The following is a 26,071-nucleotide window of genomic DNA, read 5'->3' on the forward strand; positions in this document are numbered from 1 at the left end:
AGTCTCTATGTGTCCCTAGGTCTGAAGTGAGTCTCTTGTAGATAGCATATAGATGGGTCTTGTTTTTGTATCCATTCAGAGAGCCTGTGTCTCTTGGTTGGAGCATTTAACCCATTCACGTTTAAGGTAATTATCGATATTTATGTTCCTATTATCATTTTCTTAATTGTTTTGGGTTTGTTTTTGTAGGTCCTTTTCTTCTATTGTGTTTCCCACTTAGAGAAGTTCCTTTAGCATTTGTTGTAGAGCTGCTTTGGTGATGCTGAATTCTTGTAGCTTTTGCTTGTCTGTAAAGCTTTTGATTTCTCCATCAAATCTGAATGAGATCCTTGCCAGGTAGAGTAATCTTGGTTGTAGGTTCTTGCCTTTCATCACTTTAAATATGTCATGCCACTCCCTTCTGGCTTGTAGAGTTTCTGCTGAGAAATCAGCTGTTAACCTTACGGGAGTTCCCTTATGTTATTTGTCGTTTTTCCCTTGCTGCTTTCAATAAGTTTTCTTTGTCTTTAATTTTGGCACATTTGATTACTATGTGTCTCGGTGTTTTCTCCTTGGGTTTTTCCTGTATGGGACTCTCTTTGCTTCCTGGACTTGGGTGGCTGTTTCCTTTCCCATGCTCGGGAAGTTTCGACTATAATGTCTTCAAATATTTTCTCGGGTCCTTTCTCTCTCTTCTCCTTCTGGGACCCCTATAATGCGAATGTTGTTGTGTTTAATGTTGTCCCAGAGGTGTCTTAATCTGTCTTCATTTCTTTTTTTCTTTTTTCTTTATTCTGTTCTGCAGCAGTGAATTCCACCATTCTGTCTTCCAGGTCACTTATCTGTTCTTCTGCCTCAGTTATTCTGCTATTGATTCCTTCTAGTGTAGTTTTCATTTCAGTTATTGTATTATTCATTTCTGTTTGTTTGTTCTTTAATTCTTCTAGGTCTTTGTTAAACATTTCTTGCATCTTTTTTTTTTTATAACATCTTTATTGGAGTATAATTGCTTTACAATGGTGTGTTAGTTTCTGCTTTATAACAAAGTGAATCAGTTATACATATACATATGTTCCCATATCTCTTCCCTCTTGCATCTCCCTCCCTCCCACCCTCCTTATCCCACCCTTCTAGGTGGTCACAAAGCACAGAGCTGATCTCCCTGTGCTCTGCGGTTGCTTCCCACTAGCTATCTATTTTACGTTTGGTAGTGTATATATGTCCATGCCACTCTCTCACTTTGTCACATCTTACCCTTCTCCCTCCCCATATCCTCAAGTCCATTCTCTAGTAGGTCTGTGTCTTTATTCCCATCTTGCCACTAGGTTCTTCATGACCTTTTTTTTTTCCCCTTAGATTCCATATATATGTGTTAGCATACGGTATTTGTTTTTCTCTTTCTGACTTACTTCACTCTGTATGACAGACTCTGACTCCATCCACCTCACTACAAATAACTCCATTTCATTTCTTTTTATGGCTGAGTAATATTCCATTGTATATATGTGCCACATCTTCTTTATCCATTCATCCGATGATGGACATTTAGGTTCTTGCATCTTCTCGATCTTTGCCTCCATTCTTTTTCTGAGGTCCTGGATCATCTTCACTATCATTATTCTGAATTCTTTTTCTGGAAGGTTGCCTATCTCCACTTCATTTAGTTGTTTTTCTGGGGTTTTATCTTGTTCCTTCATCTGGTACATAGCCCTCTGCCTTTTCATCTTGTCTATCTTCCTGTGAATGTGGTTTTTGTTCCACAGGCTGCAGGATTGTAGTTCTTCTTGCTTCTCTGTATATATTTCTATTTGACTTTTTCTTCTGTCTCTTTCCTGAGTTTGATTAACTCATTTCACATCTTGGTTTTTGTCCATTTCTATCCAGAAAATTTGAATTTTGGTGTTTTATATCTTCAAATGCCTATTTAATAATATTTAATTGCTGTTGGATATTGTGTCACGATTTTCATCCATTTCTTTGTTGTTTTGGAGGGGAATAAATTCATCAGCTGAACATATTAGCATCTCACTTATTGTTTTCTTCTCAAAGTGGCTTGGTATAGATGCTGCCTGTGATTTGTTTATTTAAAAGTGTGTTGAATTTTCCCGGCCTGCTAATAACAGGTGTTTCTTTGTGGGGAGAGGTAAAGGGCTTGGGTAGTTTACTAAGGTTCTTAGTTCAGGAATGCCTTCTTCTATTGATAAGTGGAGTGAAATTTCTTTAATAGATTGTGCTTTTCTGAGGGAGAGATTAGTGTGTTTTCTGATTCCTCAATTTTCTTTTGTTTCTGTAGGACTTCTACTTTCCACCATTTCCCAGTCTCCAAGTAATGCTTCCCCCTTCTAAGCAGTCTTCCTCTCCCTAGGAGTGGAGGCTTTCCAAGACTGTTATTTTTGGTTCTGTGCATTTTTGAGCCTCTCCTAGATTCCTCAGTGGCCAGTGCTCTGGCCTGCCAGGTGGCAGACCTAATCTCAGTCTCCCTCCCGCCCTCACTCCCTTCCTTCCTTCCTTCCTACAGGTTTATTCAACACTAAACAATCTCTTCCAGATTTACTGAGGTGGCTGACCACATCCACGGCCAAACAAACACACCTTTAAATTGGAATTCAGTTGCTGACCCAGCCTGGCCTTAGCTCTCCTTTTGGCACCAGAGGGCACAATGCTTGGTCTGTAGGCGTTTCTGTCAGCTTCCCCTTGTGTGAGTCTTGCAGGTTGTTCTCCCTCCAGAACTTTGGGCTGTGGCCAGTCTCAGGACGGCTGCAGTGCAGGGTGGCAGGCCCGTCTCAGGGGGCAGATGGAGGCAATCACAGAAATACTGGATACCCTTGCTGGTAAGGTACCAGTAGAAATGTCTCCAGGCAAACTGTTCCTTCCTGTAGCCTGGTGATGTGAGACAGTATGGCCTTCATGACGTGAAGACTGGGCATATTCTTGTCTGCCAGCTCAGTGCGTTTAGGCATGTGGACATCTTTTTTGGCCACCATCACCCCCTCCCTTAAAAGGAGTTCATAAATGACAAGCAGGTCCTTCTTGGGCATCAACATCGAGATAGCTGCTGCATCCGGGGCTGGAGCTGGAGAAGGATTCTTAGCATTCTTCTACTCAAGGTGAGACCCTCTCTTTTTGAAGTGGTGACTTTTATTCATGTTCTTCCACTGCTAGAATTCCCCTGAACCCATCCTTCTTCCCTGCAGTCTTCACCTGACTTTCTAGTTAGAGCTCTGGAGTGAGCTCTGGAGCCAGCTTTGCTGATATCATATGTTTAATTTGCCTCTTACATGTAAATTAAAGTTTGTGGAATCTCTGCCTTGTAGTTATGGTATAGATATAGATTATATGTGATTTGAGTTGCTCTCCTTGTTAGTTTGTATGGGTTTTGGTGATTGTGTGAAGAGATTTGGATGTAAGAAACTATCAGTATTCCATGGGAACTCAGTTGAGTCATTTTTTAAAATCTTGATTTTATTTATTTTGGAAGCCTTCCTCAAATTTCTAGTGATTCTTGACTGACTGCTCCTATTTAAGAGCATGGCACAAAAAGCATATCAGGAGCTTTGTGTGTGTGTTGAGTTGGGGGTGGGCTTTGCTTCGGGGTGATTGTACGGGAGCTGGCCATTATGCTGGGGGATCCTCTAATGCCATAATATGCAGTTCTATTCTCTGGGCCACTCATTTCTGTAGGGAAAGAAACTCTATTCTCCTCCCTAAAGGATGGATGTCTGGTTTGACCCCAGGGGAACTGGAGGAAGGGGAGAATGGGGGGATTGTTTATTTTCTATATAGATTTTAATTAGCCTCCTTGTTTTCAACCCTACTTGCCCTCCGCTGTTCTACTCTACTTGATTCCTTAGAGAACTGAACTTCTCTGACATTCTGTAGGGCTAAACGGCTCTTTTCTGTAATTTTTCTCTGTGCCAGTATTGTAATCTGCAGTTTCCTTTATTCTGCTACTTTACTTGTCACTCCTTCTTTTGCTTCCTGTCTTCTAGAATTTTGTCAAAATCTCTTATCAGCTGATGGACCGCCTTTCATTCTCTTGTGGCTGTAGGTTTATCCATTTTTTAGTCCTTCACTTTAATTTTAGCGAGGATGTGGGAGGGAATGGAAATAAACAGAGATGTTTAGTCTGCTATTTTTAATTAGAAATCTCTTCTGTTAGAGTTTTAAATGTTTAAAAGAAAAGCATCCCCATTAGGAAAGGAAAGAAGATGGTTGTTCTATGGTTATAAGAACCACCAGGAGGTAGATGTGATCCTGACCATTGCTCCTGGCCAGATGGCAGCCGGATGTGGTTGGGCCTGAGAACTGAATGAGCGTCTACCTGCAGTTCACAGCAGAACTCATGGGGGAGGCTGGAACTGAAGACCCTGCACTTACCCCTGGAGCTGAAACTCCACATCCTACATAATGTAATGTTGAAAATGTCTTTACCTTAACAAAAATGTAGTTATGTGCAGAAATAGAGTCACAGATGTAGAAAACAAACTTATGGTTACTAGGGTGGGATGAGGGATAAACTGGAAGATTGGGATTGATATATACACCCTACTATATATAAAATAGATAACTAATAAGGACCTACTGTATAGCACTGGAAACTCTACTCAATACTCTGTAATGGCCTATATAGGAAAAGAATCTAAAAAAGAGTGGATATATATGTATGTATAACTGATTCACTTTGCTCTACACCTTAAACTAACACAACATTGTAAATCAACTATATGCCAATAAAAATTAAAAATAAACTAAAATTAAAATGTAGTTATGTGCTATACTGAACATATTTCCCTGTCTTTACATGTTTGTGTGCCATACAGTACCACATCTTCTTTATCCGTTCATTTGTCAATGGACACTTAGGTTGTTTCCATATCTGGGCAATTGTAAATAGTGCTGCTATGATCATCGGGGTGCATGTATCTTTTTGAATTAGAGTTTTCGTCTTTTCTGGATATATGTCCAGGAATGAGATTGTTGGACCATACAGTAGCTCTATTTTTAGTTTTTTAAGGACCCTCCATACTGTTTTCCATAGTGGCTTCACCAATATACAATCCCACCAACAGTGTGCAGGAGGGTTCCCTTTTCTCCACATCCTCTTCAGCATTTATTATCTGTAGACTTTTTGATGATGGCCATTCTGACCAATGTAAGGTGTTATCTCATTGTGGTTTTGATTTGCATCAGACTAACTATTAGCAATGTTGAGCATCTTTTCATGTGCCTGTTGGACATGAAACTAACATGTTACCTGAAACTAACACAATATTGTAAATCAACTATATTTCAATTTTTAAAAATGTTGAATGTTTTAAAAAAAGATATTTAACATCATAACATTAGACGAGATTGCTAAAGGAGTTAGTATAGAGGAAGAAGTGAAGGAGTGCCCTGGAGTACTCCAAAGTAAAGAAATACAAATTGAAGAACCAGTAGGCTGAGAAAGAACAGCCAGTGAGGAAGGAGGAAAACCCAGAGAGTGTGGTGTCTTGCTAGAGAGTATTTCCAGGAGGAAGAGGCAATGAACTGTGCCAGGTGTGTTGATAGGTCAAGTAAGATGAGGACTGAGGACCGATCATTGGATTTTGCAACACAGAAGTCACTGGTGACCTTGTTCAGAGACATTCATAGTGTGATAGAGGCAAAAGCCTGGCTGAAGTGGATTCAATAGAGAATTGGAGACAATGAGTACAAGTAATACTTTCAAGTGGCTTTTTTATGAAGGGGAACAGAGAAATGGAATGGTTTCTGGAAGGGAAGGAAGGATCAAGAGTTTTTCTTTGAAAATGGGAGAAGAGTTGTTACCATCTGTCCTCTACAGTTTGGGAAATTCTGACGTGTATTCAAGCTCACTGACTCTTTCCTCAGCTGTGACCAGTCTATGGTTAAGCTCATCCAAGGTGTTTACAACCACAAATTTCCCTCTGAGCACTGCTTTCACTGTATCCAATAAATTCTGCGAGGACTTCCAATACTATGTTAAATAGAAGTGCAAGAGTGGGCATCCTTGTCTTGTTGCTGATTTTAGAGCTGTGTGGATGACAGGGTCTTGGTGCTCCGGCTGGGTGTCAGGCCTGTGCTTCTGAGGTGGGAGAGCCAAGTTCAGGACATTGGTCCACCAGAGACCTCCCAGCTCCACGTAATATCAAATGACAAAAGCTCTCCCAGAGATCTCCATCTCAATGCTAAGACCCAGCTCCACTCAACGACCAGCAAGCTTCAGTGCTGGACACCCTATGCCAAACAACTAGCAAGACAGGAACACAACCCCACCCATTAGCAGAGAGGCTGCCTAAAATCATAATAAGACCACAGACACCCCAAAACACACCACTGGATATGGACCTGCCCACCAGAAAGACAAGATCCAGCCTCATCCACCAGAACACAGGCACTAGTCCCTTCCTACACAACCCACTGAACCAACCTTAGCCACTGGGGGCAGACACCAAAAACAACAGGAACTATGAACCTGCAGCCTGTGAAAAGGAGACCCCAAACACAGTAAGTTAAGCAAAATGAGAAGACAGAGAAACACACAGCAGATGATGGAGCAAGGTAAAAACCCACCAGACCAAACAAATGAAGAGGAAATAGGCAGTCTACCTGAAAAAGATTCAGAGTAATGATAGTAAAGATGATCCAAAATCTTGGAAATAGAATGGAGAAAATACAAGAAATGTTTAACAAGGACCTAGAAGAACTAAAGAGCAAACAAACAATGATGAACAACACAATAAATGAAATTAAAAATTCTCTAGAAGGAATCAAAGGCACAATAACTGAGGCAAAAGAACAGGTAAGTGACCTGGAAGATAAAATAGTGGAAATAACTACTGCAGAGCAGAATAAAGAAAAAAGAATGAAAAGAATTGAGGACAGTCTCAGAGACCTCTGGGACAACATTAAACACACCAACATTCGAATTATAGGGGTCCCAGAAGAAGAAGAGAAAAAGAAAGGGACTGAGAAAATACTTGAAGAGATTATAGTTGAAAACTTCCCTAATATGGGAAAGGAAATAGTTAATCAAGTCCAGGAAGCACAGAGAGTCCCATACAGGATAAATCCAAGGAGAAACACTCCAAAACACATATTAATCAAACTATCAAAAATTAAATACAAAAAAAATATTAAAAGCAGCAAGGGAAAGGCAACAAATAACATACAAGGGAATCCCCATAAGGTTAACAGCTGATCTTTCAGCAGAAACTCTGCAAGCCATAAGGGAGTGGCAAGACATATTTAAAGGTATGAAAGGGAAAAACCTACAACCAAGATTACTCTACCCAGCAAGGATCTCATTCAGATTTGACAGAGAAATTAAAACCTTCACAGACAAGCAAAGGCTAAGAGAATTCAGCACCACCAAACCAGCCTTACAACAAATGCTAAAGGAACTTCTCTAGGCTGGAAACACAAGAGAAGGAAAAGACCTACAATAACAAACCCAAAACAATTAAGAAAATGGTAGTAGGAACATACATATCGATAATAACCTTGAATGTAAATGGATTAAATGCCCCAACCAAAAGACACAGACTGGCTGAATGGATAAAAAAACAAGACCCATATATATGCTGTCTACAAGAGAACCACTTCAGACCTAGGGACACATAGAGACTGAAAGTGAGGGGATGGAAAAAGATATTCCATGCAAATGGAAATCAAAAGAAATCTGGAGTAGCAATTCTCATATCAGACAAAATAGACTTTAAAACAAAGACTATTACAAGAGACAAAGAAGGACACTACATAATGATCAAGGGATCAATCCAAGAAGAAGATATAACAATTGTAAATATTTATACACCCAACATAGGAGCACCTCAATACAAAAGGCAAATGTTAACAACCATAAAAGGAGAAATCGACAGTAACACAATCATAGTAGGGGACTTTAACACCCCACTTTCACCAATGGACGGATCATCCAAAATGAAAATAAATAAGGAAACACAAGCTTTAAATGATACATTAAACAAGATGGGCTTAATTGATATTTATAGGACATTCCATCCAAAAACAAAAGAATACACTTTCTTCTCAAGTGCTCATGGAACATTCTCCAGGATACATCATATCTTGGGTCACAAATCAAGCCTTGATAAATTTAAGAAAATTGAAATCATATCAAGTATCTTTTCTGACCACAACGCTATGAGACTAGATATCAATTACAGGAAAAATCTGTAAAAAATACAAGCACATGGAGGCTAAACAATACACTACTTAATAACCAAGAGATCGCTGAATAAATCAAAGAGGAAATCAAAAAATACCTAGAAACAAATGACAACAAAAACACAACGACCCAAAACCTGTGGGATGCAGCAAAAGCAGTTCTAAGAGGGAAGTACATAGGAATACAATCCTATCTCAAGAAATAAGAAACATCTCAAATAAACAACCTAACATTACACCTAAAGCAATTAGAGAAAGAAGAACAAAAAACCCCCAAAGTTAGCAGAAGGAAAGAAATCATAAAGATCAGAGGAGAAATAAATGAAAAAGAAATGAAGGAAACAATTGCAAAGATGAATAAAACTAAAAGTTGGTTCTTTGAGAAGATAAACAAAATTGATAAACCATTAGCCAGACTTATCAAGAAAAAAAGGGAGAAGACTCAAATCAATAGAATGAGAAATGAAAAAGGAGAAGTAACAACTGACACTGCAGAAATACAAAGGATCATGAGAGATTACTACAAGCAACTATATATGAGTAAAATGGACAACCTTGAAGAAATGGACAAATTCTGAGAAAAGCACAGCCTTCCGAGACTGAACCAGGAAGAAATAGAAAATATAAACAGGGCAATCACAAGCACTGAAATTGAAACTGTGATTAAAAATCTTCCAACAAACAAAAGTCCAGGACCAGATGGATTCACAGGCGCATTCTATCAAACATTTAGAGAAGAGCTAACACCTATCCTTCTCAAACTCTTCCAAAATATTGCAGAGGGAGGAACACTCCCAAACTCATTCTACGGGACCACCATCACCTTGATACCAAAACCAGACAAAGATGTCACAAAGAAAGAAAACTACAGGCCAATATCACTGATGAGCATAGATGTAAAAATCCTCAACAAAATACTAGCAAACAGAATCCAACAGCACATTAAAAGGATCATACACCATGATCAAGTGGGGTTTATCCCAGGAATGCAAGGATTCTTCAATATACGCAAATCAATCAACGTGATACACCATATTAACAAATTGAAGGAGAAAAACCATATGATCATCTCAATAGATGCAGAGAAAGCTTTCGACAAAATTCAACACCCATTTATGATAAAAACCCTGCAGAAAGTAGGCATAGAGGGAACTTTCCTCAACATAATAAAGGCCATATATGACAAACCCACAGCCAACATTGTCCTCAATGGTGAAAAACTGAAACCATTTCCACTAAGATCAGGAACAAGACAAGGTTGCCCACTCTCACCACTATTATTGAACATAGTTTTGGAAGTTTTAGCCACAGCAATCAGAGAAGAAAAAGAAATAAAAGAAATCCAAATCAGAAAAGAAGAAGTAAAGCTGTCACTGTTTGCCGATGATATGATACTATATATGTATCCTAAAGATGCTACCGGAAAACTACTAGAGCTAATCAGTGAATTTGGTAAAGTAGCAGGATACAATATTAATGCACAGAAATCTCTTGCATTCCTAAAAACTAATGATGAAAAATCTGAACGAGAAATTAAGGAAACACTCCCATTTACCATTGTAACAAAAAGAATGAAATACCTAGGAATAAACCTACCTAGGGAGACAAAAGACCTGTATGCAGAAAACTATAAAACACTGATGAAAGAAATCAAAGATGATACAAACAGATGGAGAGATATACCATGTTCTTGGATTGGAAGAATCAACATTGTGAAAATGACTCTACTACCCAAAGCAATCTACAGATTCAATGCAATCCCTATCAAACTACCAAAGGCATTTTTCAGAGAACTAGAACAAAAAATTTCACAATTTGTATGGAAACACAAAAGACCCCAAATAGCCAAAGCAACCTTGAGAAAGAAAAGCGGAGCTGGAGGAATGAGGCTCCCTGACTTCAGACTATACTACAAAGCCACAGTAAGCAAGACAGTATGGTACTGGCACAAAAACAGAAATATAGATCAATGGAACAGGATAGAAAGCCCAGAGATAAACCCACGCACATATGGTCACCTTATTTTTGATAAAGGAGGCAAGAATATACAATGGAGAAAAGACAGCCTCTTCAATAAGTGGTGCTGGGAAAACTGGACAGCTACATGCAAAAGAATGAAATTAGAACACTCCCTAACATCAAACACAAAAATAAACTCAAAATGGATTAAAGACCTAAATGTAAGGCCAGACACTATAAAACTCTTAGAGGAAAACATAGGCAGAACACTATGACATAAATCACAGCAAGATCCTTTTTGACCCACCTCCTAGAGAAATGGAAATAAAAACAAAAATAAAGAAATGGGACCTAATGAAACGTAAAATCTTTTTCACAGCAAAGGAAACCATAAACAAGACAAAAAGACAACACTTAGAATGGGAGAAAATATTTGCAAATGAAGCAACTGACAAAGGATTAATCTCCAAAATTTACAAGCAGCTCATGCAGCTCAATGTCAAAAAAACAAACAACCCAGTCCAAAAATGGGCAGAAGACCTAAACAGACATTTCTCCAAAGAAGATATACAGATTGCCAACAAACACTTGAAAGAATGCTGAACGTCATTAATCATTAGAGAAATGCAAATCAAAACTATAATGAGGTATCACCTCACACCAGTTAGAATGGGCATCATCAGAAAATCTACAAACAACAAATGCTGGAGAGGGTGTGGAGAAAAGGGAACCCTCTTGCACTGTGGGTGGGAATGTAAATTGGTACAGCCACTATGGAGAATAGTATGGAGGTTCCTTAAAAAACTAAAAATAGAATTATCATATGACCCAGCAATCCTACCACTGGGCATATACCCTGAGGAAACCATAATTCAAAAAGAGTCATGTATCACAATGTTCATTGCAGCTCTATTTACAATAGCCAGGACATGGAAGCAACCTAAGTGTCCATCGACAGATGAATGGATAAAGAAGATGTGGCACATATATACAATGGAATATTACTTAGCCATAAAAAGAAACGAAATTGAGTTATTTGTAGTGAGGTGGATGGACTGAGAGTCTGTCATACAGAGTAAAGTAAGTCAGAAAGAGAAAAACAAATACCATATGCTAACACATATATATGGAATCAAAAAAAAAAAAGATTCTGAAGAACCTAGGAGCAGGAGAGGAATAAAGATGCAGACGTAGAGAATGGACTTGAGGACACAGGGAGGGGGAAATGTAAGCTGGGACGAAGTGAGAGAGTAGCATTGACATATATACGCTACCAAATGTAAAATAGACAGCTGGTGGGAAGCAGCTACATAGCACAGGGAGATCAGCTCGGTGTTTTGTGACTACCTAGGTGGGTAGAATAGGGAGGGTGGGAGGGAGACGCAAGAGGGAGGAGATATGGGGATATATGTATATGTATAGCTGATTCACTTTGTTATTTTATTTATTTTTTTTAAAGATGTAGACCCCTGTAATTCTTTTATTTTATTTTATTTATTTTTTTGGCTGTGTTGGGTCTTTGTTTCTGTGCGAGGGCTTTCTCTAGTTGTGGCAAGCGGGCGCCACTCTTCATCGCGGTGCGTGGGCCTCTCACTATCGTGGCCTCTCCAGTTGCGGAGCACAGGCTCCAGACGCGCAGGCTCAGTAGTTGCGGCTCACGGGCCCAGTTGCTCTGCGGCATGTGGGATCTTCCCAGACCAGGGCTCGAACCCGTGTCCCCTGCATTAGCAGGCAGATTCTCAACCACTGCACCACCAGGGAAGCCCCACTTTGTAATAAAACAGAAACTAACATGCCATTGTAAAGCAATCATACTCCAATAAAGATGTTAAAAAAGAAAAAAGAAAATGGGAGAAATAATAGTGTGATTGTATGTTTATGGGAAAGAGTAGAGAGGGAAAATCTGATGCTGTGAGAGAGAAGGTAGGTTTACTGCAGAGATGTCCTTGAATAAGGGAGGGATTGGCTTTAGTCAGGACCACAGATGGTTTACCTATAATCAAGGAGGTAATACAGAGTGTGCTGGCACAGATGTGGTAGGTGGGAGTCCAGGACAGTTCTTTTTTGGCAAATTTCATTTCCTCAGTAAAACGGGAAACAAGGTCACAAGTAAAGAGTGAAGCTAAAGAAGGTGTTGGAGGTCTGAGGGGAAGACAGGTGAAGAAGTCGTCATTCAGGGCTATAGGATTAGGATGTATTGGATGATTGCCTGGCTACAGCTGAGATGTGCTTGAGGTTCATGTCATGGATTTAGAGAGAAAACAGTCAGCAGTTTTGCATCTTTTTCTGCAGCCAGGTTCAGGTGCATGAGGGCAGGTGTAGAGTAGGTGGAGGGCTGGATTTAACCTGGTCTGTCATTTTTCTAAGTTAGTATCACAAAGTGAAAGAGGTGCAAAGGAATTAGATTGTGATAAAGAGAGAAATTATAAGAATTGGGTGAGGAAATTAAATTTGGCAAGGAGGGAAGAGGGGACATCTAGGGATCTAGGCACTGGGAAAGGTGGTAGGATCAGTGGATCTTAGGTCATTGTGGGGCAAAGCATTGCTGGAGTTTGGTAATGGGGGAGTGAGCTAGAAATATAGGAGATGAAGGCAGAAACTGGGATGCATGACTGAGATTGTTGGCTTTGATTACTGGTGAATGTAAATCTACAGAATGATTATGAAATGCGTGGTGGAGGAAGGGTGGAGAACAAAATCAGGTACTGAGAATTCTGGGTCCTGGAGGGACGCTTGCCAGCTCCCCTGGCTCAGGATCCCAAGAGTGGGGTGTGTGTGTGTGTGTGTGTGTGTGCTTTCCTTATCATTTTATTAAAAATATAGAATACTTTAAATATGTAGAATCCACAACTCTCATATAAGCAAAAGAATAATCATTCTCTGGCAAGAACTACCTGAGTTGGAATGTTGGTTGGTTTTCCTCATGCAGGTCTCCAGCCAGCTGTTGAAAGTGTGGATCTGAAATACAGGAGTAAAGTTGGAGATCTGGGAAATAGCTTAATAAAAATAAAGATAAGAGCAATGTGAATAGACAAGTTTGTATGGAGAGAATGTGTACACCAAGAAGGGAGCCAAAGAGCGGACTCTGGGGAGAACCTATATTTACAGGGCACAAGGAACCAAAAGAGCTAATGAGAAGAAGAGGGCAGAAATGTAGGAGAAGGGTCCAGGAGACACAGGGCGGAAGGATATTCAGAGTAAGGGAGCAAGGGCCCAAGGCAAGGCACAGTCAGGTTGTGCAGGCTAAGAACTGGGTGAAGTCTGTGCAAAACTGGTTGCCAAAGCAGTGGCTGGAGTAAGAGTTGTGGCCAAGAGGATTTGAAGTGGTGCACAAGAGGGCTCCTGTATCACTCAGATCTGTTCCTGCCTTCCATCAAGTCCAATCCACCACAGAGACCCCATCAAAATGTGGTCAGCTACAATCTCTGCAAGAACATAATATAAGGGTGTCAGTAGAACAAGCTGTGGTCCCCACTGGTGCAGCTGGTCCCAAAACTGAAATTGGTATTTATCATCTCCTTCTCCATCACCGTCATAGATTTCCCTCTTTGTCGCCAGCACTTTGACTGGTGTGGGTTGGTTGCCTGGTGGGGAGACCTAGTCCTTCATCCCAAAGGATCTGAGCCTTAGCTACCTTGCCTTTGTCGGGCAGTGGTTGCAGTAATTGACTGCTCACCATTATCACTGGGCATGGAACCTCTGTGTTTCAGCTGTAGTCCTTCCGTCCCCCATCATATAGCTACTCTAACTCTTCATGGCTTTCAGAGTCAATCATCACTCCTGCCTGCCCGTAACCTATCCTTATTGGTCTATCAGCATGGGATTCCCAAGGGTCCAGGTAGTAGGTGTAGCTTCAGACCCTATGGTATGCCTGTCTGAAGTTTTCCCCTCCTTCCCCTACTATGAGAGCCAGATCTTCTGATACAACAGAGCATAAGGCTGTAGGTACCGGAATCACAAAGTCTGAAAGTAGGCCACAGGGATTGATGGTGGGAGGGATCAATCCCACTTCTCCCTCTTGGTTCCTGGATGCATGTTGAACAGCTACAGAGGAAACAACTCTGTATATCATCCATTGGCCAGTGCCCAGACCTCATCTTAGAGGATGCACCTCAACCCCGCAGGGTGTTGCCCTGAAACCTGTGCCTTAAATGAGACTTTAACAGGCCATTCCAACATTCTCTTCCGATGTTTGTTTCCAGATGCTAAGAACACAGTAAGAGCAATAGATCCTGTGATCCTATGTCCATTTCATACTTCCTTTGACATAAGATGGGTTCCTCGTTCTGAAGTAATGACGTGTGATACATCATGCTAATCGATAAGGAATTTTGTAAGCCCGAAGTTGGAGGTACTGGTGGAAGAACTACAGGCAGGGACGGGAACCAGGGAAGATGCTGCCCTTTGGGTGGTAAAGGACAGTCAGGTGGAAATCAGTATGATTGTTCTGTGGCCCCTGGAGGCCTGGTGCAAGTTCCTTGTGTCATCAGTTTGCTTGAAGGGCCTTCCCTTCAGGACCTCAGAGAAGATGACCCACAGGGAGTGTGTGGCCACGGCCTCAGCCTCCCTCAACTGGGCAGGGCTACTGCGTATGGCTGCACAGGCTGTACATTGCACAACACCAGGGAGGGCCAGTTGCAAAACTGTGACGTGCATGGCGCCACCTGGAATTGCACAGTGCGGAGATCCTGTACAAGAGCATCCCATTTCAGCACTGGTCAGTGTCAAATGTGTGCTGGGGAACAGTGTCACAGATACGAAGCTAAGTGAACCCCGACTATCAGCTTAATCTGAGGGCAGAGACAGGGTGTAGGTCTTAACATCTGCCCTTGCCTTGAATCTCCCAGAGGTCCTGCCACCCCTGCTTGTCTCCAGAAGTCTCTAGGCCTTCTTGTATTCCTCCACCCCTGTTTCCCTCCCTGCAGTGGGAGGGGTGGCAATTGATTAATGCAGAGATCTTTACGTAACAGTCAATTTTGCAAGCCACTTTAGTAGGTGGAATAGCTCCGGGAATTTCAGCAGCACCTGTCCACCGAGGAGCTCACAGTGCTTCCACTTTATTCTCACAACCTCTCTGTGAAGGTAGTGGAGGATGAGCAGACACATTCCCCTTTTCATCCCAGGAGAAACCGAGGCCAGAAAGGAAAAGTGACTTTCCCAGTGTTAGGGACCGGATGTTTGTGTCCCCTTCTAAAACTCATATGTTGAAATCCTAACCCCCAGTGTGCTATTTTGAGGTAGGGTCTTTGGGAGGTGATTAGTCATGAGGGTGGAGCCCTAATGAATGGGATTGATGCCCTTATAGGAAGAGACACAAGAGAGATGATCTCTTTCTCTGCCATGTGAGGATACAGCAAGGAGATGGCCGTCTGCAAAAGGGGGCCTTCACCAAGAATTCTACCATGCTGGCACTGATCTTGGACTTATAGCCTCCAGAGCTGTGAGATATAAATGTCTGCTGTTTAAGCTGTCCAGTCTATGGTATTTTGTTATAGCGGTCCAATGGACTGAGATACCCAGGATCACCCAGCAATGTGGTAGCAGAGCCTTTTACCTCAGTGCATCACCACTCCGACAATTGCTACTTCTATCTGTAAAAACCCCACGTCCCCAAACCCCACAAGGGGAATGTATCAGTCAGGGTCCAGTCAGGAGATGGAAACCGCACAGTGACTTGAACAGGGAAAGTTTAATGTAAAGAATCATTAAGTATAACAGGGGATTGGGATAAAGAAAGGCTGGCTAGTAATTGGTGGAGAAAACTCAGATGAATACAGTAGTAGCGGATATAGGGAGCGGTCACTACACCTAGAGCTGAGAGAGACAGAAAGAAGGAGCAATCTGCAAGAGGGTCTCCCTCCACAGGCTGGGATCCAGACCTCACTGAAGAAGGTGCAGCCAGGGCTCCCTGGATGGTGAGGTCTGCTGAGGTGCTGTGCTAGCTGGAGTCACTGAGGAACAGTTCCCTGGGGGTTGAGGGGAGCTGCCCAGGGAGAAGTGCCGGTGCTGCTGGCTGCTAGGTTCTACAGAAACCATGCACGTAGCTGGACCAGGTGCTGCAGAAGCCTCATGCTGCGGGAGGCTGCCCAGGGGAGCACGCTGGAACCTGGAAAGCTGGCCCCCTCCTCCCCCAGTCTCTTTCCAGAGCCCACTACTGAGAAAGCTTAGCATCTGGCCAGCTGGCAAAGGAGAAATATTTTAAGGTCCAGGTGCATTATCACCGAGGAACAGTCTTGGAGCTGAAAGGCAATAACCTGATAACTGGCACATGGAACAGAGAACCTGGAGTCCCTTGATTGAGAGTATTTTTACTCCATTTGGTAGCTCTCAGCTCCAGACAGAGCTTCCAGAAAGGAAAATCTCCAGGCTCAGGGAAGAGGAAAAGGACCCAGGAATTCCAGAAGACAGATCAGCAAGGGGAAACGTGTACCCAGTCAGGAAATACTGTTGTGGAAGGGAAGAACCCATAATAAATGTTTTTGTGCTTTTTAATCGAGGTATAAATTATATGCAATTAACTGCGCTAATCTTAAGGGTACTACTTGAGAAAGTTTTGCATATGTATAAACCCACGTGATCACGCCCCAGATCAAGAGAGAACATTTCCAGCATCCCAGAGAGCTCTCTTGTTCTATTCCCAGTCAACACAGAAATTCCACTCTTCTGACTCCTATCATCATAGATTGGTTTTCCTTGTTTTTAATTTCACGTATATGGAATTATATAGTATCTGCTCTTTGGTGTCTGCTTTCTTTATCATTGTCTCTGTGAAATTCACACAAGTTTTGGTGAGTAGGAAAACCAGAACAATGTTTAAGCCAAAAAAGAGACAGAAAGAAAATTCAGCCATGTTGCTTACTAGGCTGTTTCCTGTGGAGACATGTCTAGTTACAAGAGTATCTACATACCTGCTCTCCATGACGTAGATTGTGGCTATATTTCCAGATCCTCAGGCGATCATCACTTTATTGGTTGTGTGATGTTCCCTTGTGCGGGCTCAGCAAGCTCAGGTAAATAGATAAGACTCTGAACTGAGAGGTACCATCCAGTGGGTAGGGCAGGGCAGGCCTTGAACCATCTGTGTCACTGCTGAGTCTCCAGAGTCTGGAAGTGGCAAAGTGAACATGGAAAGGAGGACCTCAGGGAGCAGATTCAGGCAGTCAACAGACAGGGCTTAGCTAGAGCAAAGTGGGCTGGGGTCTACAGTGGGGCTAGACTTGGGGCATTCTGGAGGGGCTGTAAGGTAGACCACCCCAGTTAAGGCCCTGTTTTAGCAAAGAATCTACTAAGTTAGTGTATTATTTATTTTTAAAATAAATTTATTTATTTTATTTATTTATTTTTGGCTACATTGGGTCTTTGCTGCTGCGTGTGGGCTTTCTCTAGTTGCCGCGAGTGGGAGCTACTCTTCATTGCGGTGCGTGGGCTTCTCATTGCAGTGGCTTCTCATTGCAGTGGCTTCTCTTGTTGTGGAGCATGGGCTCTAGGCGTGTGGGCTTCAGTAGTTGTGGCTTACGGGCTCTAGAGCACAGGCCCAGTAGTTGTGGCGCACGGGCTTAGTTGCTCCACGCCATGTGGGATCTTCCCAGACCAGGGCTCGAACCCGTGTCCCCTGCACTGGCAGGCGGATTCTTAACCACTGCGCCACCAGGGAAACTCTAAGTTAGTGTTATGAGAATACCCCTATCCTTGGTATCTGATCACTTTGGCTTGCCTACCAAGAATACTTCTACCCTTGATGTCCAATCAAATTATTCTTAGTAATTTTTTTATCCACTGACCTCCTCACTCTGCTCATTGGCTCTAAATTCCCGACTGTCTTTGCTGTATTTGGAGTCTGAGTACCTCCTGAAATTATGTGCAAAATTATGTGTATTTTTGTGTTATGAGTATTTTTTTTTTACCTGGGAAGAGGATTTATACTGTTCATCACATTCTCCAAATGTTGGTAACCTTAAAAAATATTACAAACCACACCATACTTATTTTCAGGTAGAATACGTCTATTTTCATGGTTTCAAGTTGATAGTTCCCAAATGTATTTATCATATGCAAGTTGTCTTCTATATTCTATTTTTATGTCTGCCGCATTAAGATTCAAACTCCACACCCCTAACCCTTTCATTTCTAGTGTCCCAACACCTATTCCAATTTGGTTCCTCTTTATTTTTTTCCCCTTGGAATAAACTTTTGAAGGTTTTCTCTGCCCTTTGCAGCAGTTCTGTGATTAAACACCAGAAGCATTTCTTTGAAAATGCTATGTTTTGTCAAATTTTTCCTAGTCTCATTTTGGAGCATCTTCACTTTGTACTGAAATTTCTGGTCTCCTAGCCTCTAGCTTTTTTTTCAGAGTTAGTCCAGCCTTTATGGCATTGCTATATTTTTTATTTAATAGATTGTTCCCATACTCTCAACTCCATATCATTTATTGGAGTGTTTGTGACTCAGAGGTGAACAGGTGACAGGCCCTCAGAAAACTCACTTAAGTGCCACCACCTGCCAGATCCCAGATCCGGATGGGGGTGAGAGGGTTGGGACTGATGAGTTGGTCCTTTTTGCTCCCTCCCTGAGGTTCAGCACCTGAGGCTGCAGTGGGGCTCAGCAGGTGATGCAGGGAACTTTGGTTGCAAGAAAGGAATCTATTGGAAGGATACTGGCAGATTTCATGAGGCCTAAGGATTGGAAGGGTAGGAGACCTCAGGAGGATTTGGGGACCAGAAAGGCAGGGACTGAGTTCCTCTCTCTTGTTTTTGTGCACATGCACGCTCCCTCTCTCTGGCTCTGCAAGGGATCTCTTGTTTGCTTCTCTCTTCCTGGGTCCCCACACCGTAGCTTCTCTCAGCTCTCTCTACCACATGCCCAATAAAATTTGGTTGTTTCAGCCTCATTCTCGGAGGCCTCCAGGTGAAGGGCCCGTGGAGTCCATCTCAGTCTCGAGTGAGGGGAACCAGCTGGTAACATCTGCTCCCCATGCTCTTTGAACCCTCGGGGGTTCAGGCAACCAGGATGAGGGGAAATTTTGTGCAGTCATGGCCTCTGGGGTTGTGGGGAAAGGGAACTCTAAGAAGCATGGTCAACATTATAATTCAGCTATACTTCAATAAAATTTTTTTGTTCGTAAAAAAAAAAAAAAAAAAAAAAAAGCATGGTCAGGAGAAGTGATGGGTGATTTTAGTGCCCAGGAAAAGAGGAGCAGGTGAGGTCTGGCATTGAGAACATCGTCTTCTCGAGTTCCCCATCCAGAACAACCTCTGTAGTTGGCTTTGCTCTAATGAGAGTCTGAGGGCTTAATCGGCTCTGAAATGGGATGACAGTGGCTGTAGGGGAAGAATTAGTAGCTGTGCCTCTTGCTGATGGGAACTGGGTGGCAGGACATTTGGAAACCTGCTGAGGTTCCATTACTAGGGAAGGAGTGTTAGGCAAAGAGACAGGAAAGCCCCATGGGGCCCAAACTGAGATCACGGGGGCCGAGACTTTGGACCCCTAAGGACCAGGATTGAATTCTCAGCTCTGTCATTTCTTAGGCAATGTGAACATTGAATGAGTCACTTATTCTGATACCAGTTTCCTCTTGCATAAATTGAGATAATAACACTTATCCTACAGGGTGGTGCTAAGATTAGAGATGACAATTGCATGGATCATGGTGCTCTAGAAGCTACACACTAAAAACCAGGAGAGAGAAGGTGAGTGCTGCTGTGGGTCTCCCTGACTGCATGGAAGGTGCTGTTGTAGGCTTTCAACAGTGCAGGCTTAGTATGAGGTCTGGGGGCCTTTTAAGGACCTTACAAGGATGTTTGAGACCTCAAATTAAATGACTGGCTCAAAACACTAAACAAAAACTCCACAACTGAAATTGACAAAGGTTAAGTCATCTGCAACTCAACTAACTCATAAGTGATGTCTTAAATTATTCTCAAATACAAACTCTACAAGAGTTACACAGGCCATAGTATGTCCGCATCAGAGTGCCTAGCTTTGTATAATATTTTGGCTCCCCCACTTAGGAGCTGTGTGATTTTGGGCAAGTCACTGAGCCTCTCTGCGCCTGTTCCTCATCTGCAAAATGGGAATAATAATAGTGCCTACTTCAGAAGGTTGTTGTAAAATACTTAGAATGGTGCATGGCACATAGCCAGTCTTGCTATTAGTATATTTACTGTAGGATGAGGGTGCATTTTAAATGCTTGATATAATTAAGGTAGGGCCTCCAAAGTAAGGGACTGAGCCTCATAAAGCTCTTAAAACAGCCCTGATCATGTTTGAGTGACCATATTTTTATGTAAATCAGGTGTAACTTAGATCATAAACCACAGATGTGCAATTGTATCTTCATAAAAATTAGTGGTCCTCTGCAGGGCACTACTGCTCCCCAGAGAATTTTGGAAATTTGTATTTTTTTTTTTTGGTCATAATGAATAGGGGTTACTGCCGGCATTTAGTGGGGCCACACTGGCACAACAAAAGATTTCTCCTGTGTCCCTCAGGACTTTTAAATAGAAGTGAAAAACCTGTTTATAATGATCCAATTCTAGAATCTAACTGAACCTGGAATTAGGTAGGTGAAAAACCTGCTTATAATTATTTGAGCCCAGAACTAATTCCATTTTACAAATGAACACAAAGTGTTTCTATGTTTTTTGGTTTTATTGGCAAGGTTTAGTTAAATAGCAGATTTCCTGGGAAGCAACAACGGCATACATCAAGGAAAGATTGTACTGTGTTTTATTTCAGAGTTCACCATTTTGAGAAGCTGCTGACGGCAATCCTCTTGTATTATTGGAGTCACCAAATCTGTCCGCCTTTTAACTGTCATCTTCATGGTGATTCTGCATTTACATAGGAATATAGTGATTTGGCCTGTATGACAAAATGTCAAATGTAAAGGAAAAGAGTCAACAATATTCAGCTGAATATTGAAAACTTGGTTTTGTATCTGCCCACGTTGAACCCTTGCGAACATGCCAACTCTGCAGTTCTTTTCTAATAAACAGTGACGCCCCCTCATCAAGATAAAGTGAAGATTTTACAAAGAAACACATTTATAAAATTGATAGCATATCATACTTCTGAGATTTAAAGGAAAAGTTTGAAAGCTGGAATTTTGAAATAATATAAAGGCTTGCAAAATAGGGTAAGCAACACATTGTAGGGGAAAAAAAGTCAAATTACCAGCAAACGATAGGTTATTAGAACGATGATAGGAAAAAATCCAACTGAAATGTTATTTTTATTCCACTGAATTCTGATGATACTGTTCTAAGAAAAATCAAAGAGATGGTGAAAGCTGTTGAACATCAGCTGTGAGTTGGGATCAGGCTAGGAAATTTTGATTTCTAGTGGACGAGAGCCCCCTGGGGGACAAGGAAGCGCTCTGCTCACATGGATGAGGTTAAGGGATAAAAAAGCCACAGTGGAAATTTATTTTCAAAGTTAATGACAATTCATACAGAGGCATTGACAGTAAAACGCAACCCTTGAAAATGATTTCATAGAAACAATAATTCCCTTTTCCAATATCACTGTATGTGCCACAGATTGAGCCTCAGCTATAATTTGCTGACAACATAGGTTTGTAGGCCATTAAAAAAAAATTAGCAACAGATGTTTAGCACAATGCAAAGAAAATTGTGTTTTCTTTTATTTATTTTGGATTCCTTGCCGTTTTTCAGGATTTTCACTGTTACTCTGATACAGTCCCAATGCTAACTTCTCTAAGACCTCTTGTCTTCTCTTCCAATTCAGCTTCTATTCTCCACCACCCGATGAAGCGAAAGAACCCCAGGCCACAGTGAAATAAATGGGGTCCAAAAGTCAAGCATGTAAAATGTAGGGCTGCAGTTTTTGCAATTAAAAAGAAAAATTATTTATTTATTTTGGCCGTGCTGGGTCTCAGTTGCAGCATGCGGACTCCTAGTTGTGGCATGCGGACTCTTAGTTGCAGCATGCATGTGGGATCTAGTTCCCCGACCAGGTATTGAACCCGGGCCCCCTGCATTGGGAGTGCAGAGTCTTACCCACTGGACCACCAGGGAAGTCCCTGCATTTTTGTGATGTTAATAAAAACTATTTTCCCAGAGCTCTGTACTATCAAAAAAAGGCACAAAGGTAAATATATTGAAGCATGTTGTACACAAGTATCCACATACCCAACTGAGCAAGTTCCAACTCAGTTATGTTCAACCTGTCCTCTCCATCTCCCGTGATCCCCCCATACCCGGCCTGCACTGTCAAAAGCCTGCAACAGCGTCACCTGGGATTCTCCTGCAAACTCGACCACACACACTCAATCAAGCACCTTCCATGTAATCATGGAGACTCAAGCAAGCACACATCCTATCTCTCCATCTTTGTGTGTGTGTGTGTGTGCGCGTGCGTGTGCGTGCGCACGGGACCCAAAGACGTGTGTGTGTGTGTGTGCGCGTGCGCGCGTGTGTGCACACGGGGCCCAAAGACGTGTGTGTGTGTGTGTGTGTGTGTGCGTGCGTGTGTGCACACGGGGCCCAAAGACTAAACTGATGACAATGGCTAGCTTTAGGGCACCATGAACTATACATGTTCCAAACGTTATCTTTTTTTAAAAAAATTATTTTATTGAAGCATGGTTGATTCACAATTTTTAAAAATATTTATTTACTTATTTATTTTGGCCATGCTGCAGCAGCTTGTGCAACCTTAGTTGAACCCATGCCATCGGCAGTGAAAGCACAGAGTCCTAACCACTGGACTGCCAGGGAATTCCCTACAATGTTGTGTTAGTTTCTGGTGTAGAGCAACGTGGTTCAGTTATACATACATATAATAGTTTGCAACTACTTGTCCCAAACTCCCAATCCATCCCTCCCCCCTTACCCTCCTCCTTGGCAACCGCAAGTCTGTTTTCTATGTCTGAATCTGTTTCTGTTTCATAGAATAGTTCATTTGTGTCATATTTTAGATTCCATATATAAGCAATATCATATGGTATTTGTCTTTTTTCTTTCTGATTACTTCACTTAATCTGATAATCTCTAAGTCCATCCATGTTGCTGCAAATGGCATTATTTCATTCATTTATATGACTTAGTATCAGTAGTATTCCATTGTCTATATGTACCACATCTTCTTTATCCATTCATCTGTCGATGGACACTTAGGTTGCTTCCATGTCTTGGCTATTGTAAAGAGTGCTGCTATGAACATTGGGGTGCACGTATCTTTTTGAATTGTAGCTTTGTCTGGATGTATGCCCAGGAGTGGGATTGCTGGATCATATGGCAACTCTGTTTTTAGTTTTTTGAGGAACTTCCATACTGTTTTCCATAGTGGCTGCACCAATTTACACTTCCACCAGCAGTGTAGGAGGGTTCCCTTTTCTCCACACCCTCTCCAGCATTTATTATTTGTAGACTTTTAAATGATGGCCATTCTGACTGGTGTGAGGTGGTATCTCATTGTAGTTTTGATTTGCATCTCTCTAATAATTAGCAATGTTGAGCATCTTTTCATGGGCTTATTGGCCATCTGTAAGCCTTCTTTGGAGAAATGTCTATTTAGGTCTTCTGCCCTTTTTTTGATTGTGTTGTTTGTTTTTTTGTTATTGAGTTGTATGAGCTACCAAACATTATCTTTAATCATAGCACCAACCCTGTACGGTAAGTGTTATTATCCTTTTAGTCTGCCTCAGTTTGAGACTCAGGTCTGGCAACAAGGGCTGGTCAGGGGCCTGGAGAGAATCCCATTATATTAAAATACGCCTTATCTTTGGGTTTATTGTATATGATCTTCAAGGTCTTTTTAAATAATAGTATGCATGCACTGAATGAGTATTGAAATTTCAAGACAGGAGATATGATCTCTGAGATATTTCATCACTCTTTTCCTCCATGTCATACAAAAAGGTTTTTTTTTCTTCACTACTCACAAGTAAGGCTAATGTCATGAGAATATTGTTCTTTATGTTTTCTTCCTTGACAGCCTATAATTTGCTTAACATGTTATTCCTGTTTCCATTAAGGTTATTCCTTCCTTCTCTTATCATATACAAATGAGCCTGGTGTGTTATTATATATCTTAACACTAATTTAAATTCTGATGATAATTGGAACCACTCTCTTTCATTCTTCTGCATTTATTGTAAGGAAACACTTCCAATATTCTTACTTTTAAATCCAAAATGACTCATATAAGGGAATGCAATCATCTGACTCTATTATGTGTTCTAATATAGTTATGCTGGAGCATTTATATATCGAAATGTACATTATTTCATTATGGATCATTTTTATCTCTCCTTTTAATTTCACTTAGGATATGAAAATGAGAAAAGCCATCCATGACACCTGGGAGTTGGCCTGGCACTCACTGCTCAGCATGTGTTCTCCTGTTGCACATCAACAATTTCACAGATTGCCAGTATGAGATGAAGCCACTCTGAGACCTTGATGGATCTAGATAAAAACAAGAACACTCTGTAATGTGAACGTGGTCCAAACCAGAGAAATGACTAAACATCTCCCTATCTTGGCTAGTACAGGTGTCTGCTGCTCCTTTACAATGATACCTTTAGTCTTAATCTAACCTACCCTCCTTCTGGGTCACATTTATCAAAAGAGCCAACTATAGAATGATTCCCACTTCTCAACAGCATCTAATCCAAAGCAAAGCACCACTTCCATGAATCCTCCTGAAAGTCACCTAACACAAACCTAAATCCTCCAAGTCCCTTCTACCACATTTCCCTGTGGTGCATATTCTCCCTCCTTGCAAAGAGCAATAGATTTAACTTATTCAACTGTGTGTTCCTGAGGGTCTCTGGCTGGGAGGCATTGACAGATATTATAGTGTCATCTATCTATCTATCTATCATCTATCTATCTATCTATCTATCTATCTATCTATCTATCTATCTATCATCTATCTATCTCTAGTCTTTGCAATCATGTATGTAGACAGATTATATTATCTATGAATTTCAGTTCAAGATAGTAAAGGAAAAAAAAAAAGATAGTAAAGGACCTTGACAAATTATTTGTTACAAAAAGAGGGTATTGAGTTTGGTAGGATCATTGATAGTAATTTTCTGAACTTGACTCTGTCTACAGGTAAATCATGGTATGCTGTTTTGTCTGCATATAAATCCTGTGTGTGAATGTAGGTTTCACACAGGATGTCACTTAAATGAGCAGGTAGTGTCAAATTACAAAAAAAGACAAAAAAAGCCCTGAAACTAAACACGGCACAAACTACTCTGCTTTGCAGCTTAAGAAAAATGACTGGTTAAAGACAACCAACCGAATAGGAAAAAATATTTGCAAATCATAAATCTGATAAGGTATTAATATCCAAAATATGTAAAGAACTCATACGACTCAATAGTAAAAAAAATAAACAATCAGATTTAAAAATGGGCAGAAGATCTCAATAGACATTTTTCCAAAGAAGACACGCAGATGGTCAACAAGTAAATGAAAAGGTGTCCAACGTCACTAATCATCAGAGAAATGTAAATCAAAACTACAATGAGATATCACCTCACACCTGTCAGAATGGCTGTCATCAAAAAGACAAGCAATAACAAGTGTTGGCAAGGATGTGGAGAAAAGGGAACACTTGTGCACTGTTGTTGGGAATCTACATTGGTGCAGCCACTATGGAAAACCATATGGAGGTTTCTCGAAAAATTAAAAATAGAACTACCATGTGATTCAACAATTCACTTCTGGGTATTTATCCAAAGGAAACAAAAATACTAATTAGAAAAGACATCTGCAGCCCCATGTTCATTGTAGCATTATTTAAAAGAGCCAAGATATGGAAGCAACCTAAGTGTCTGTCAATGGATGAATGGACAAAGAAAATGCAGTGTATATACATACAATGGAATATTATTCAGCCATAAAAAAGAATGAAATCTTGCCATTTGCAACAACATGGATGGACCTTGAGGGCATTATGCTAAGCGAAA

General features: G+C 41.2%; 2 pseudogenes across 2 annotated transcripts in view; both read right to left on the bottom strand.

Moving 5' to 3' along the window:
- The window catches only part of LOC309659613, a 62,406-nt pseudogene that overhangs the window by 19,903 nt on the left and 16,432 nt on the right, over positions 1 to 26,071 (bottom strand). The window lies entirely within an intron of this gene.
- LOC309660653 (small ribosomal subunit protein eS10 pseudogene) lies at positions 941 to 8,219 on the bottom strand (annotated as a pseudogene). The gene has a single exon. The product of its transcript is annotated as a small ribosomal subunit protein eS10 pseudogene (transcript).

The sequence above is a fragment of the Balaenoptera physalus genome (genome assembly GCF_965194825.1).
Source record: "Balaenoptera physalus genome assembly, chromosome: 4".
Classification (NCBI taxonomy): Eukaryota; Metazoa; Chordata; class Mammalia; order Artiodactyla; family Balaenopteridae; genus Balaenoptera; species Balaenoptera physalus.